The 13,784-nt window shown below is 38.2% G+C and overlaps 1 protein-coding gene across 11 annotated transcripts in view; it reads left to right on the top strand.

The window, feature by feature from the left end:
• Positions 1-13,784, top strand: part of FOXP1 (forkhead box P1) — a 632,958-nt gene that overhangs the window by 282,035 nt on the left and 337,139 nt on the right. For 9 of the 11 annotated variants that reach the window (XM_032289644.1, XM_032289647.1, XM_032289646.1 and 6 more), the window contains one exon: positions 3,919-3,981. The gene's annotated coding sequence lies outside the window, so the exon portion shown is untranslated. The remainder of the gene's footprint in view (positions 1-3,918; positions 3,982-13,784) is intronic. The other 2 variants (XM_032289649.1, XM_032289643.1) reach the window with 1 other exon arrangement.

The raw sequence follows: 13,784 nt of genomic DNA, 5'->3' as shown, positions 1-13,784 counted from the left end.
CCTGCCACCACGCCCAGCTGATTTCTGTATTTTTAGTAGAGACAGGGTTTCACCATCCTGGCCAGGCTGAGTCTTGAACTCCTGACCTCGTGATCAACCCACTTCAGCCTCCCAAAGTGCTGGGGTTACAGGCGTTGAGCCACCACACCCAGCCAGATTTTCTTAAGTACAGAAAATAACGTGACCCTTGTATTATATTTTTCAATCATCAAATATATGTTGATGTCCTTCTGTTTTCTAAGAAGTTTCTGAAAAACAAGATATTAAAGCCCATGTGAGATAAGATTTCCTACTTTAAAAGGCAGAAAATTCTTGGAAATTGGCCTATTTGGACCAGTTTTTGCAAATGAAGTACAGGCCCTTTGACTGGAGGATTTGGGGGTATAGAAAGTTTGAACCATGTTCCTTTGTGGATTTCCTAGTAGGAAAGAGTCTCTAGCCGTAGACCTACTGAACTGCCCCCTTCATCACCACCCAGGGGCTCGCTTTGCTCATCTTTTCATCTTTAATAAGACTGGCACACAGTAGGTTCTCAGCCAGTATTGGGTGGGCTGAAGGTTGAGATGAACTATGTTGGGCATCCTTCAGAGTTGCTTTTGCACAATTATATGAAATGAAATATAATGCAGAAATCTTAATGCAAATAATTTATTTTAGCTGTCAAGAAAGGGAAGGGGGAAATGCTATCAACAGGCAAAAAAGAGCCGAGATTCTTCTTTTTCAGTTTTGTGAAATGAGATTGCACCTCCACACTTATCTGCAACTCGGTTCCAAGTAGGATATAATAGTGGACACTCTGTATTACATGTCACACAGATTAAATTTAGGGCAAAAATACCCATAGAGAATATGATATTGCAACACTGTAATAATCTGAGGGTTCCTTTAGAATAATAGTCCTAATTAAGGAGGAGGGGTGGTTGGGGAGGTAGAAAAAGAGGAATGTACATTACTGGTCGAAGCCTAGAGGTCATATTTGAAATTTGGTGTGGTCACCGTGTAGCTTGGGTAAATGATACTGTTGCAATCAATGGTGAAGAGGCCATGGAACAATTCTAGTGTTCACAGGGTCTTAATTGTTACAGAGAATGACATAAAGGAAAATAAGTAATTTCTGTTTACCGTATCCTTGGCTCACTTTTAAAACCTAAAACCAGTAGGAAACTTAAAAAAGAAAGAGAAAAAGAAAAAAAAAACGCAATTCGTATGGAGACAGCATTTTTTAAAAGAAGACAAGTGGGCTGGAGGGGAATGCATTTCTTTTATCTTTTTTTTTTTTTTTTTTTTTTTACGTAAAAGCTTTGCATAATCATTTAATTTGAGTTTTGGTGCTTTTGCTGCCAGTAAGTATTCAGGTAAATAGTTCATCTATTCGATCAGTAAAAGTGATTGAAGAAAATAGCAAATATAGCTTTGGAAAGGGAAGTTTTATGCTTTGGAAAAAATGAAATGCATATTTTTCTGCTAGTTGATGGTTTCCAATTCTTCTAAGCTACTAATGATGCGGACTCTGGGCCCAGTACTACCCCTTAATTTTCTTGTCTATTATATTGACACATTTCATTTCATTTAGCGTGATGGCAAACAGCTGTTGAACTATTAATCTTTTCTCAGCAAAACTAGAAAAATGTCTTTTAGATTACTTTGTTAATGTATACTTTCTCCAAAAACGAAAATCAACAGCAGTAAATGAGTCAGTGCTCAAACGTGCATGTGCACCAAAATTTATGGACCTTCAAAATGGAAAAAGATAGAGATTATATACCACTGCCAGTTTTTTTATGTGTAAGTAAAAATTAAATGTAGTCAGTTTCGTATTGTTTCAGTATTTTTAAGTTGGAGGGTAAGTTGTAGAATTTTGTTGTTAATTCTTCCCCCAGCACTCCTAGAGGGAAAAAATGATACTTGTAAAATCTGAGGCTGAACCACCTTCTACTTTTGTTCAGTGTTCTCTTACACACTATACTGTGTGGATGGGTGAGCAGAAAAACAGGTCTAGTGTTTACCTGAAAATGTTCTGCAGGTTCAAATGCAGCACTGGAGATAACTTTATTCAAAGGAGGCATTTTCAGCAGTTGTTTTTTTTTAATTAAATTTTAATGAGGTCCAGTTGTTTGCCAGGCCTATATGATAGCAAACCTCATCTGCATTGCAAAGTCTAATACTATAGGTCTGACTGCCAAACATGCAAAAATAGACACAGCTCAATAGATAAACATATAAATTAGTTTACAGTGCATGTATTGGAGAACATCTCAAGTAAAAAGGAGAGAGAAAAAGGCGTTCTTGCTTTGAATTGAGTAGGATCTGCCAAAGTTCACTTGCTTTGCATTTAAGATTTGATGAGTGGTAGAGGTAGGAATTTCTGGTGTGTGCTGTGTATCTACTGAGCTTTTATTTATGTAGAGTGGGGCGCTGCAGATCTTTGCTCTGCCTTGAGGACCTGACCATCTTTGCTCTGTTTTTCTTTCTTATCATCGCTTGCCCTGAAATAGACTTCTCACCACTGGAGAAACCAATCTTGGGGACATACATCAGCAATAAAGCACACGATTTTCATTTTCAATTTGAATTGTTTTGTGTAAAAACAAAAAGGTTTTTGGTCAGGCTGCAAAATAGTAATTTTAAGTCCCAGACCTAGGGTTTTCCCCCACCCAAATGGTGAACATTTATGGTGAAAACCTCCAATTTCCTCTTACAGTAAACATGAAAATTATGATTTCACTCAGAGCCTGCGTCTTTTTCCAATCTTAATGGCAAGAATCTGCATACACTTGCTTGTGGAAATGTCATAAATTGGCCTCAGATCAATTCCTCAAAGATAGTACACACCAAAGTGCCACTTTCAAATTTTTAGCCCTAGTGAAATAAGATTTTACTCTTCCCAATGATGTTTGCCTTTCCACATTCAGGGCTGACGGCAGAGGGATAAGCAGGGATATATTCCTATAAAATTAAACCACTTCATTACATATTATTCTGAAGAGTGAGCAAAAAGATATTAACATTTTAGTACAGTGATGATATGATTTTGCTACCTTAAAAATTATATGAGCATTTGGTCAATGGTTGTGGAATGCATCTTCTACCCTCTTAGTAACTTGATCTAAATTAATAAACAAATGTTTTTCTTTTCACTTGTGCCATATGCTGATCCCAGTTACATGGGCAGAAAGAGGCAGCTTGTAATGTTTCTTAGAGGATTAACACTGTTTTGCATATGGTAGGATGCAGATGCAGGAGTAGATGTGGGGTAAAATGCGTTCCATGGTTTCTTTGTGTTTTAGGAAGCTTGATTTCAATTGTTTATTTCGTGTGACATGAACCCTTTTTATTTAACTTAGTAGATCTGGTAGATACATGCTAAGAGAAAAACATTCTGTGAACAGCTTTCACCAGCAATTAACTCTCTGCCACTCCCCAAACTGAAAATTGTGCTTTCATTCATCTTGAAAGGTCCAAAGTGGCAGAAAGCATCTTGTCTACAAGAACTAACTCTCTTCCGAAAGGGAAAAAAAATAAGCCTCTGCTTTAATGAAATAAGAGATGTTGTGGATGTTAACCAAACACGGACACGTTCAAGTGGCAGTCTGGTTTCCAAAAACAAAGGCCTGTGAGTCACGTATTATTCCACGTGAAAATGAATTGATAGACAACAAGATGAGAAACAGTTGATAACAAAATTTGAAATGTTTCACCTCGACTTTTTCCCTCCAAGTTGATTTTGTTGCCTGAAGAGCTCAAAGGCATATGGTCCAGATAAGTAGAGGTTCTTGGGACTTGTTTTTATTAACCCTGAAAGTCATTTGCCATTAAATAGAATTGAGTTCTTTTGTTGTTTTGCTCCTGCCTGTCCTTGGCAGAGGTGGTTGCTACTTCTCTTGACATTCAGATTTTGTTGTTCTCTTTTGTTTTCAGGGTAAGACGTGACCTTTTGAGGTGACTATAACTGAAGATTGCTTTACAGAAGCCAAAAAAAAGGTAAATGCAAATGTGATTAGTAAAGTTGTCTGTAAGGCTGCTGTGTCTTTTGCCTTCCAGGCATTTTAATTTAGTTGTTTCTTGTTCCGTATTTGTCAAATAAACATGTATTTATTTCCAAGTAAGTACATATGTGGCACATTTTTGGAGGTCCTAAGAAAAACGGTTGCCCTTAAGAAATGGTCTACAGATTCACATTTTCCCCCCAAATATTATCAAAGTCTCATCTGTTTGTTGAAGCTGAACTTATTTTTATTTTGTAAATTTATTTTTTGCTTGTTGACTTGGTAGGTTTAAAGTTAGAAAGGAATATTCACATCACAAAAGTGGTGATTCATAAAATTAACTTGCTGCAAACAAGAGTAACGCATGTCAGTATTGTGTGCTGAAGTGGTGTCATCCGATTGATGTTCATCTGGCGGCTTTATAATCACCTTCTTTCAGAAATTAACAGTCAGGCACCATAGCAACACGCCACATTGATATAACTGCTGAGCAGTGTGGGACATATCCCTGTAATGTCAGCACTAGGCTGCCTTGTTCTCTTGACCTTGCTTGAAAATCAAATGAGTACTTGCTTTTAAAATTAGAAGTTTTCAGAGAGACTAATGTAGCTTAATGAATTAAAGCCAAATTTAATTTTCTCAAATTCGCTTTTGGGAGGGGGGATGAAAAAGCATTCCAGTTAAAATGGTTATGAATGCTACCTACATATTTACGTAATTTCAAAAGTACCTCTCTGTTAAAGGCAATGATCATCTTACACAAGATAATCCTGCAGGTCCTTTTAACATCTGATATTTCTCAAGTAGTAGCATCTTCGTTTCTTTTAGAATTTTTGGCCTTTAATAGTTCCATTGGATTTAGTTGATTTGTGTCTGTCTAAAAACAGGTTACCTGCCAGCATGGTTGAACAAAGCCTTTGCTCAGATTTTACTAAAGTTTATGTATTTGTCAGATACAGACTTCTTATTGAGTTGAACAAAGTTTTTTGTGAAACTTTCATAATGTGAAGAATCTTTGATCATTTTTTGATAAATCTCACCTGGGGCTTGGGGGTTCTAGAATGCATATATATAAAGGGTATGGATTTGTTTTTGTAGTTGCATTCTGGCACATTTAAAATCAGACTTACATCATTTCACCGTATATTTTACTTAAATGAAACCTTTGCAGGATCCACCTAATTGTATTCCAAAGGGGACAAACATATGTTTCAGATGTTTCAGCGTGGAAGGAATTGATTCCCAGCCAATCATTGGGATTATCAGTTCTGAGCAAGACACTTCCCTTTGCTCAGGCTCAATTTTTCAATCTTTAAAAGGAAGGGGTTAATCTATATTAGGGGTTTGCAGACTTTTTCTGTCAAGGGCCACATAGTATATATTTTGTACTTGGGGAAGCATTCAGCCTCCATTGCAGCTACTCAGCAAGGTGGTAATTTGCTGTCTCCTGGTCTCTATAATCTCACAGAGTGATCTCAATCCAAGATAGTCCTCATGCAAAGTGGTGCCAGATGTGTAACTCATCTCCTGCTGTTAGCAGAGGTTTCTGGTGAAGCTAAAAATTGTGATTAAACAGGCCAGGCATAGTGGCCCATGTCTGTAATCCCTGCACTTTGGAAGGCTGAGGCAGGTGGATCACCTGAGTCAGGAGTTCGAGATCAGCCTGGTGAAGTATAGTGAACACGGTGAAACCCCATCTCTACTAAAAATACAAAAATTAGCTGGGCATGGTGATGGGTGCCTGTAACCCAGCTACTCTGGAGGCTGAGGCAGGAAAATCACTTGAATCCAATAGGCAGAGGTTGCACTAAACCAGGACTGCACCACTGTACTTCAGCTTGGGTGACGGGAGACTCTATTTCAAAAAAAAAATTATGATTACACAAAGCTGAAAAAGTGGTAGGACAGATGGAAAGTTCACCTTGAGAGTTGCCTTATCTGTTCAGCTCCAAAATAAGACCTTCACTGATGGATTTTCATTTGTTTTTTTTTGTTCTTTGTAATCACCTATAAGCATGAATTATTTTTCTTCTGACTCAATATCTTTAAAATGTCCATTCTTTCACCTCTTACCTGAAAATGGAATTATAGTCCCTACACCCACAAATTCTATGATATTATTGAAAGTAAAAAATATGTCAAGGGAAAATTTGGAAAGAAATGGGTCTAGAAATTTGTCATTGGCATTGACTAAGAAAGATAGTCTATTTTACAAAAAAAAATTGCTTTCTTTATAATTACGATCAAGTGCATGATCTATTATATTATTTAATATCATGCAAATAAGGCCCCCCGTTGTAAAATTTCTGGATCATAAAAGTATTTTATATGCGCAGTCTCTGTAGTGGTTCTCTACTTTCAGCTTTTTCTGTTGTCTTTGATTTTGTTCTGTGTACATTGTCTTAGTGTGTTTGGTGTTACTGTAAAGGAATACCTGAGTCTGGGGTAATTTATAAAGAAAAGAAATTTATTTGGCTCATAATTCTGCAGACTGTACAAGAAACATGCACCAGTACCTACTTCTAGTAAGGACCTCAGGGAGCTTCCAGTCATGGCAGAAGGGGAAGTTTGGGACAAGCATGTCACATGACAAGGAAAAAAGGAAGCTTGGAGGGAAGAGGTGCCAGACTCTTTTTAACAACCAGATTTCTCATGAACTAATAGAGCAAGAGCTCAGTCTTTACTTTGGCAAGGGCACTGGGCCGTTCATGAGAGATCTGCCCACGACCCAGACACCTCCTATCGGCCCCTCCTCTGACATTGGGGATCAGATTTCAAGATGAGATTTGGAGGGGACAGATTCCAGAGTGTGTCATACATAATCTTCAGTATTCCTATTCCGAGTGAACATTTCATTACTTAACACTTTTTTTTCCTTTTATAGTATCCATTCCATCTGTGTTTTGATGCCAATTTCAAATTTTGGGGAGAAGTAAATTAGGGTATATAGACTCAAGTAATAAATTATGTCATTTTTACCTTTGGACAAGGTCAAAGATCTTTCAAAGACTAATTTGTATATATCTTGATCTCTTACATAGAAATAGAAGATTTGTTCGAAATAAAAAATTTAAAAGATGTTGAAAGTGAGCATAGTGGTTAGCGTTTCTTCCTGATGAGTAACCCTTAAATGAGAAAACCTTGCCATTTGGCAATGGGCAAAAAAATCAACATCATCTTTCACACTACAAGAAGCATGTAGACTTCAGATGCCAGGAGCTTCTCAGTAAATACCATGCCCCAAATTTGAAACCTGGGAATTATTAACAGTCAGTATAGATGCACATAAATATGCTTACAAAGGTACTATGGGAGTAACTGATTATATACATAAAAGTGACCAGGCAAATTCAGAAAACCAGATGAAGTCATTTTTCAAATTTAGATTCTAAGGTCTGAAGAATCATAAATCACAGTCATCATACTCAGTAGTGATATAGCAATTTTCTTCCAACTAGATCTGAGCGCTTTACGAAATGGGTCTGGTTGCTGGCATTCCTAAGAGGTAGCTGGCAATTCTTATAATCCCCACTTTACAGACTGGAAAAATGGTCCCGTAGATGATAAATAATTTATCCAAGGTCATCCAGAATGTCAAGATGGAAACTAAAGAGAGGTGCACTGGTCACAGTTATATTGATGTCATTCTATTCTGGCTGCCTTGGTTTGGTGATCTAATAAAGGTTTATGTGGCATTTTTCCCTGCCTTCTCTCACCGTTGACAATTTACCCACATGCATTTGCTTAAAATTCAAATCCAATTTGTAAAATTCATCATCTTATATTCAATTCTGAATGGCATTGAGAGTTGCAGATAATCATCAAGCCTGTATAGATTACAATTAAAATGGTTATTTTTAAACATTAGGCATCTCCAAACTTCACATTTTATGTATTGGTTCGTTTTTTTGTTTTTTTGTTTTTTTTTTTTCAGTCAAGTTATTTGAGAGAAAATTAAAAAACAATCAAAAAGAAGTATAATCATTGCAGTTTCCACCCCTCTACCCCCATCCCTAATTTGAGCTGTTTTAGATTAGATGAAGGAACTATGTAAATGCATCCTTGTAAATAACATTCATTGTGTCTTACATATTATAAATTATTTCTTGGTGAAAAATAAAGCTAAAATGCTATTCAGTTATTTGAAATATACTTATCAGTTCTTTTAAAAGTATATATGTTAATGACTTGAATATTTACTTAATGACAACAGCAATTCTGAGCTTAACCCATTCAAAACAACCTTTTCCTAGTATTCAGCATTTGAATTATGTAACTGTTAATTAAGGAAGTTGTTATGAAGACACTGTAAGACAGTCTTCCTTGAGTTACCAGGTGACCGCATTGGCTGAAATGTGATCAATTTAGTTAAGCATTGCAATGCTCCTTAACACCCTCCCCGCCCTACACACACAGAGAGAATATATTCATGCCTGAGTTGTAACAGTCAGTGTAAAGACTAGGCTGGTGTAACAAAGAGACCCCAACGTAAAATGGCTTAAATAAAATAGAAATGTACTTCTCTCATGAAGCAACCTGGGAGTGCAGCTTATCTGGGCAGATTCTTTCCATCCATCCTCACTCTCCTCCCTTGAGGCTTTGTCCTTATCATAGGGTTGAAGCTATGTCGTTGTGGCACTCTGCAGACATCCAAAGCAAGCCATTTTCTTTTAATCAAAAGAGTTAAACATTGTATACATCCCACTCATTGCCACTTGCCTGGTAAGATTATGGTCATAAGGCCCCAGCAAGCTTTGAGGAATGCTGGGAAATGCCTCTACGTGGGTGCCCAGGAGCCTAGGGAGAACTGGCAAATAGATTTAAGGGGACAAGTAGAATACAAGTACTTCATTGATTGAGTTGCTCCAATCTAGTAATTTCATTCATTCATTCATTCATTCATACAGATGTATGTACATACACACATATATTAATTCTTACTGCAGATGTTTATTGGTGAGTGTGTGCTTAGGTGCTGAGATGATACCACCGTGTAAGAAGGACATGGTCTCTGTCCTCACAGAGTTTATATTCTGGAGGGGCAGGCATACATGAATGATGATGATGATGGGTGTTAGGAAGGGCAATGGGTTGCTTTGAGAAGTGTTGTAAAACAAGGAGGCAGGGTGTCGGGAATTATGTGTTTTAGCATTGTATGGAAGATATGTGAGATCAACTTGATTTCGTTGGATGCTGTTGTGAATATTATCAGGCATGTTAAGTTTTTGTTAACAGGATTATTGAGATATAATTCATACAATACAACTCACCCATTTAATGTGTACTTACTTTTCAATAGTTCTTAATGTGATCAGAGTTGCAACCATCTAGCTCAGTTTTAGAATATTTCATCGCCCAAGAAAAAAAAGCCAGTAACCATTAGCACTTACACTGCGTTCTCCCCTCTACCCATCCTCTGCTAACAATGAATGTACGTTCTGTTTGTATAGATTTACTTAGTCTGGATATTTCATAGAAATAGAATCCCACAGACTTTTGTGACTGGATTATTTCACTTAGCAGAATGTTTTCAAGGTTCATCCAGGCATTTAAAATCTTTAACTGTCTTAAAACTTCATTAGTTCTTATTTTTAAATCTAAGAGAATGGTTGCTTGAAATATTCTTACAAGGGACAGAATTGGGGAAAAATTACTGTTTCTCATGCTGTGTGAATTTCCGTAGACTGACATGGCCTCTCAACAGTTAAACATCAGAATTTAAATGTTTGCATTTTAAGTTAGCTGTTTTTAAACATTGTTAGCCATAATGCTAAACTAAGTTACTCTGTAAACAAGAGCTGTCTCTCTTGAATGTTAGTTTCAAAGAAAAAAAATTTCTTAAATATTGATTTCCACAGAAATATGCTCAATAGAGTTCTTTTTCCAGCAGAAGTCACTTGTTGAAATGTACATGAAGGCATATTTAGTAGTAAAGACACTATTTGCAGCAATTATCAAATAACCATATTTTGCACAGTGAACAATCAAAAATACAAAACCAAATAACAAATGGTTTTATCTATCTTTTTATTTTTATTTTTATTTTTTTAAGAAGTGGGATCTGGCTGTGTTGCCCAAGCAGGATTGCAGTGGCTGTTCATAGGTACAATCATAGCTTACTGCAGGCCCGAAGTCCTGGGCTTGAGAGATCTTCCTGCCTCAGCCTCCTGAGTAGCTTGGACTGCAGGCTCACACCACTGAACCGCTATATCCATATCTGTTTTTTAAATGCTGTTTTTGCTGTTCTATCTGCCAAGAGCATGAATATTCCAACTGCTCACCTTGAGCATTTTAGGAAAAAAAACCCCTCATGTTAGGTGGCAACTTAACAACGGACCAGAGGTGTAGGAAATAGAGCCTTTCCTTGGCAATTCCAAAACTTATGAAAGAAAGTTGAAACTTAACTGTACAAAACAAAACCTTGTAAAGGGTAGCACTTCTGTGCTAACCTTGTGGGCATACCCCGTCAGTATCTAGTAACACCCAGGACCTCAAAGAAGCAAATAGTGCACCGAAGATGGAATCCTTATTTTATTTGATCCTTTAAAAGTTGAAGCTGTAGTGACAATTAGTAACCATTGCTGAATTTGGATTTGAAGTTTGTGGTATCTTTTAAAAAGACTATTGGTGGAAGGGACTTTGTGAATATGAAATGAAAATGAATCATTTCAGTTTGTTCCTCTCTGCCACGGATCTGGACTATATTGTACTTCTATGAACTTTGCATGGGGTGGGGAAGAAAAATGAAAAACATGAAGTCTTTCTGCCCTTGTCGATTCACCCTTTTATAAAGGATGGACATCATGCAAATCTTCTCTTGAATTTTGTATATTGGTATGTATGTAGTATATAATTAAAGGTAATTAGATGTTCTGTTAATTATCTGAGAGTGTGATCAGTTATTTAAAATTAGCTTTTAGGCCGGGCACAGTGGCTCTCACGTGTAATCCCAGCACTTTGGGAGGCCAAGGCAAGTGGATCACTTGAGATTGGGAGTTCCAGACCATCCTGGCCAACATGGCAAAACCCTGTCTCTGCTAAAAATACAAAAAATAGCTGGGCATGATGGCGCATGCCTGTAGTCCCAACTACCTGGGAAGTTGAGGCAAGAGAATTGCTTGAACCTGGGAGGCAGAGGTTGCAGTGAGCCAAGATCGCGCTACTGCACTCCAGCCTGGGCAACAGAGGGGAGACTTTGTCCCAATAAATAAATAGATAGTAAAATAAAATTCCTTTTTAATAAGAGAAACCTCCCATTGTTGGATGGACTGTGATTATTGCAGTCTGTGGTTTGTCGGGGTACTTACGTGCTCACCCTTTCCTCTAGTCTTTTTTTTTTCTGGAGGTTGGTCTGTTTCCCTTTCAGAGGGTCCTCAGCAGCCTCTGGAGACCAGAGGAAATACTCTAATATACATTCATTACAAATTTCATACTTTAAAGTTTATTTAGACCAGATATTTTCAAAATGGCCATTGGAACCAGTTTGTGGATTAAGGATTCAGTGTAGTGGGTTATACCCAAGACTTTTAAAAAATGGAATAAGCGGCCAGGAGCAGTGGCTCACGCCTGTAATCCCAGCACTTTAGGAGGCTGAGGCAGGTAGATCTTGAGGTCAAGAGATCAAGACCATCATGGCCAACATGGTGAAACCCTATCTCTACTAAAAATACAAAAGTTACCTGGGCATAGTGGCGCACCCCTGTAGTCCCAGCTACTCAGGAGGCTGAGGCAGAATTGCTTGAACCCAGGAGGCAGAGGTTGCAGTAAGCCAAGATTGTGCCCCTGCACTCCAGCCTGGTGCGAGACTCTGTCTCAAAGAGAGAGAAGGAACAAACCTACAATACAGTAAAATAAAAAACAAAATCAGAATCTATCACATGTAGTATGGATTTTATGTGCATGCAGTGAAACTTTTAAAACATATGAGTACTGTCTTTGCAATGTAAAGTAGTTCTTTCTGCAGATTGGATTTATTTCTTCATTTGTTTATTCACCACGTCTTTATTAGGTGCCTGCTGTATGCCAGGCATCGTTCTTGACCTGCCTTGTCCAATGTGGAAGCCACTAGCCACCTGTGGCTACTGAACACTTGAAACGTGGTTAGCCCAAACTTGGGTATGCAGTGTAAAATCTACAAAGTATTTCAAAGCCTTTGTATGGAAAAAAGAATGTGAAATATTTGATAATTTTTCTTCATCAATTACATGTGGAAATGATCATTTTGGAAAAATTAGGTTAAATAAAATAAATTATTAAAATTCATTTCAGCTGTTTCTTTTTACCTCTAAAAAATGTCACAGTTACATATGTGGCAGGCATTGTATGTCTGCTGGGCAGTGTTGGTGGATATGGCAGCGGACAGCACAGCCACCAAGCCCCCTACTCATTGCTTTGGGGGAGTGGACAAGCAGGGAAGCATGATAAACAAGGGCATGCTGATAGATGCTGTAGAGAAAATATAAAAGGATAAGGGAGGTCACATTGTCAGAGTGGAGGGTTGCAATGTAAATAGGGTGATCGGGGTAAGTCCAGGTAAGTTGAGCAAAGACATGGCCTCTCGTAAAGAGGGCAAGTCAGCCAGCATTGTTGAAACAGTGTCCTTAAGGGGAGAGTACATGCTGATTATCCCTTATCTGGAGTACTTGGGACCAGAAATATTTCTGATTTTGGATTTTTCAGATTTTATAATATTTGCATTACCAGTTGGGCATCCTTAACCCCAAAATCCCAAATCTGAAATGCGCCTGTGAGCATTTCCTTTGAATGTCGTATCTGTGCTCACAAAGCTTTGGATTTTGGAGCACTTCTGAGTGCAGATTATTGGATTAAAACCACTCACGGTGTAGCAGGAGACAACATAAACATGTAACAGGGCCAGACTAAGTAGCGCGTTAGGGCTTTTTGTACTCCTATTAGGGAGCCATTGAGGGTCTTTGAGGTAGAGCGAGATCTCACTCATGCTTTTTAAATGGACCACTCTGGGAGCTGTTTTGAAAAGAGACTGTGGGCAGATGAGGTCATAGGCAGGGAGACCTGTTAGGAGGCCACTGGAATAGTCCTAGTGAGCTATGATGATGGCTAGGGTCACAGTGGCAGGGGAGGTGGTGAGAAGTTGTTGAATTTGGAATTTATTTAAATGTGAACGAAAGGATTTCCTAGTGAAATTGATGGGGTGTTTGAAAGAGTTGCATCATAGATGACTCCAAGATTTTTGTCTTGAATGATGGGGCATAATCAATAAGATTCACGGATGGATTCCTATGGACAGAGCAGAGGAGACAGAAGGCAAATGTTTTCTGTTCTAAGGGACTGACAGAAGGTGGTGCTCCCATTACAGAAGTACAGCAGACAGTAGATGGAGCAGTTTTGGGGTGTAGAGGGAGGTAAGCAAGGCAGACCAGGAGTACAGCTGTAGACATGGGAGGTTTGAGCTATTTATTATTCGCCCAGACTTAAATGCCAAGTGGGCATTTGGATGTATCGTCCTGGAAGTGTCCTAGCTTGGTCTATAAATTGAGGATTTATAAGCATGCAAGTGATACCTAAAGGCATAAAACTGACTGAACTCACCAAAGAAGCAGTGTTATATAAAGAAGAGAGGAGCTCCAGGATCTCAGAAGAGCTCTTGAGATCAGGAGTTTGAGATCAACCTGGGTAACATAATGAGACTCTGTATCTACATTAAAAAAAAAAAAAATTAGCTGGGCATGGTGATGTGTGCCTGTAGTCCCAGTTACACTTGGAAGGCCGAGGCAGGAGGATTGCTTGAGCCCAGGAGTTTGAGGCCACAGCGAGCCA

The sequence above is a fragment of the Sapajus apella genome, unplaced genomic scaffold, assembly GCF_009761245.1.
Source record: "Sapajus apella isolate SASKATOON/1434 unplaced genomic scaffold, GSC_monkey_1.0 scaffold23, whole genome shotgun sequence".
In the NCBI taxonomy this organism is placed as follows: domain Eukaryota; kingdom Metazoa; phylum Chordata; class Mammalia; order Primates; family Cebidae; genus Sapajus; species Sapajus apella.
Note: the sequence above shows the minus strand (reverse complement) of the source record. Positions and strands in the feature narration are given on the sequence as shown.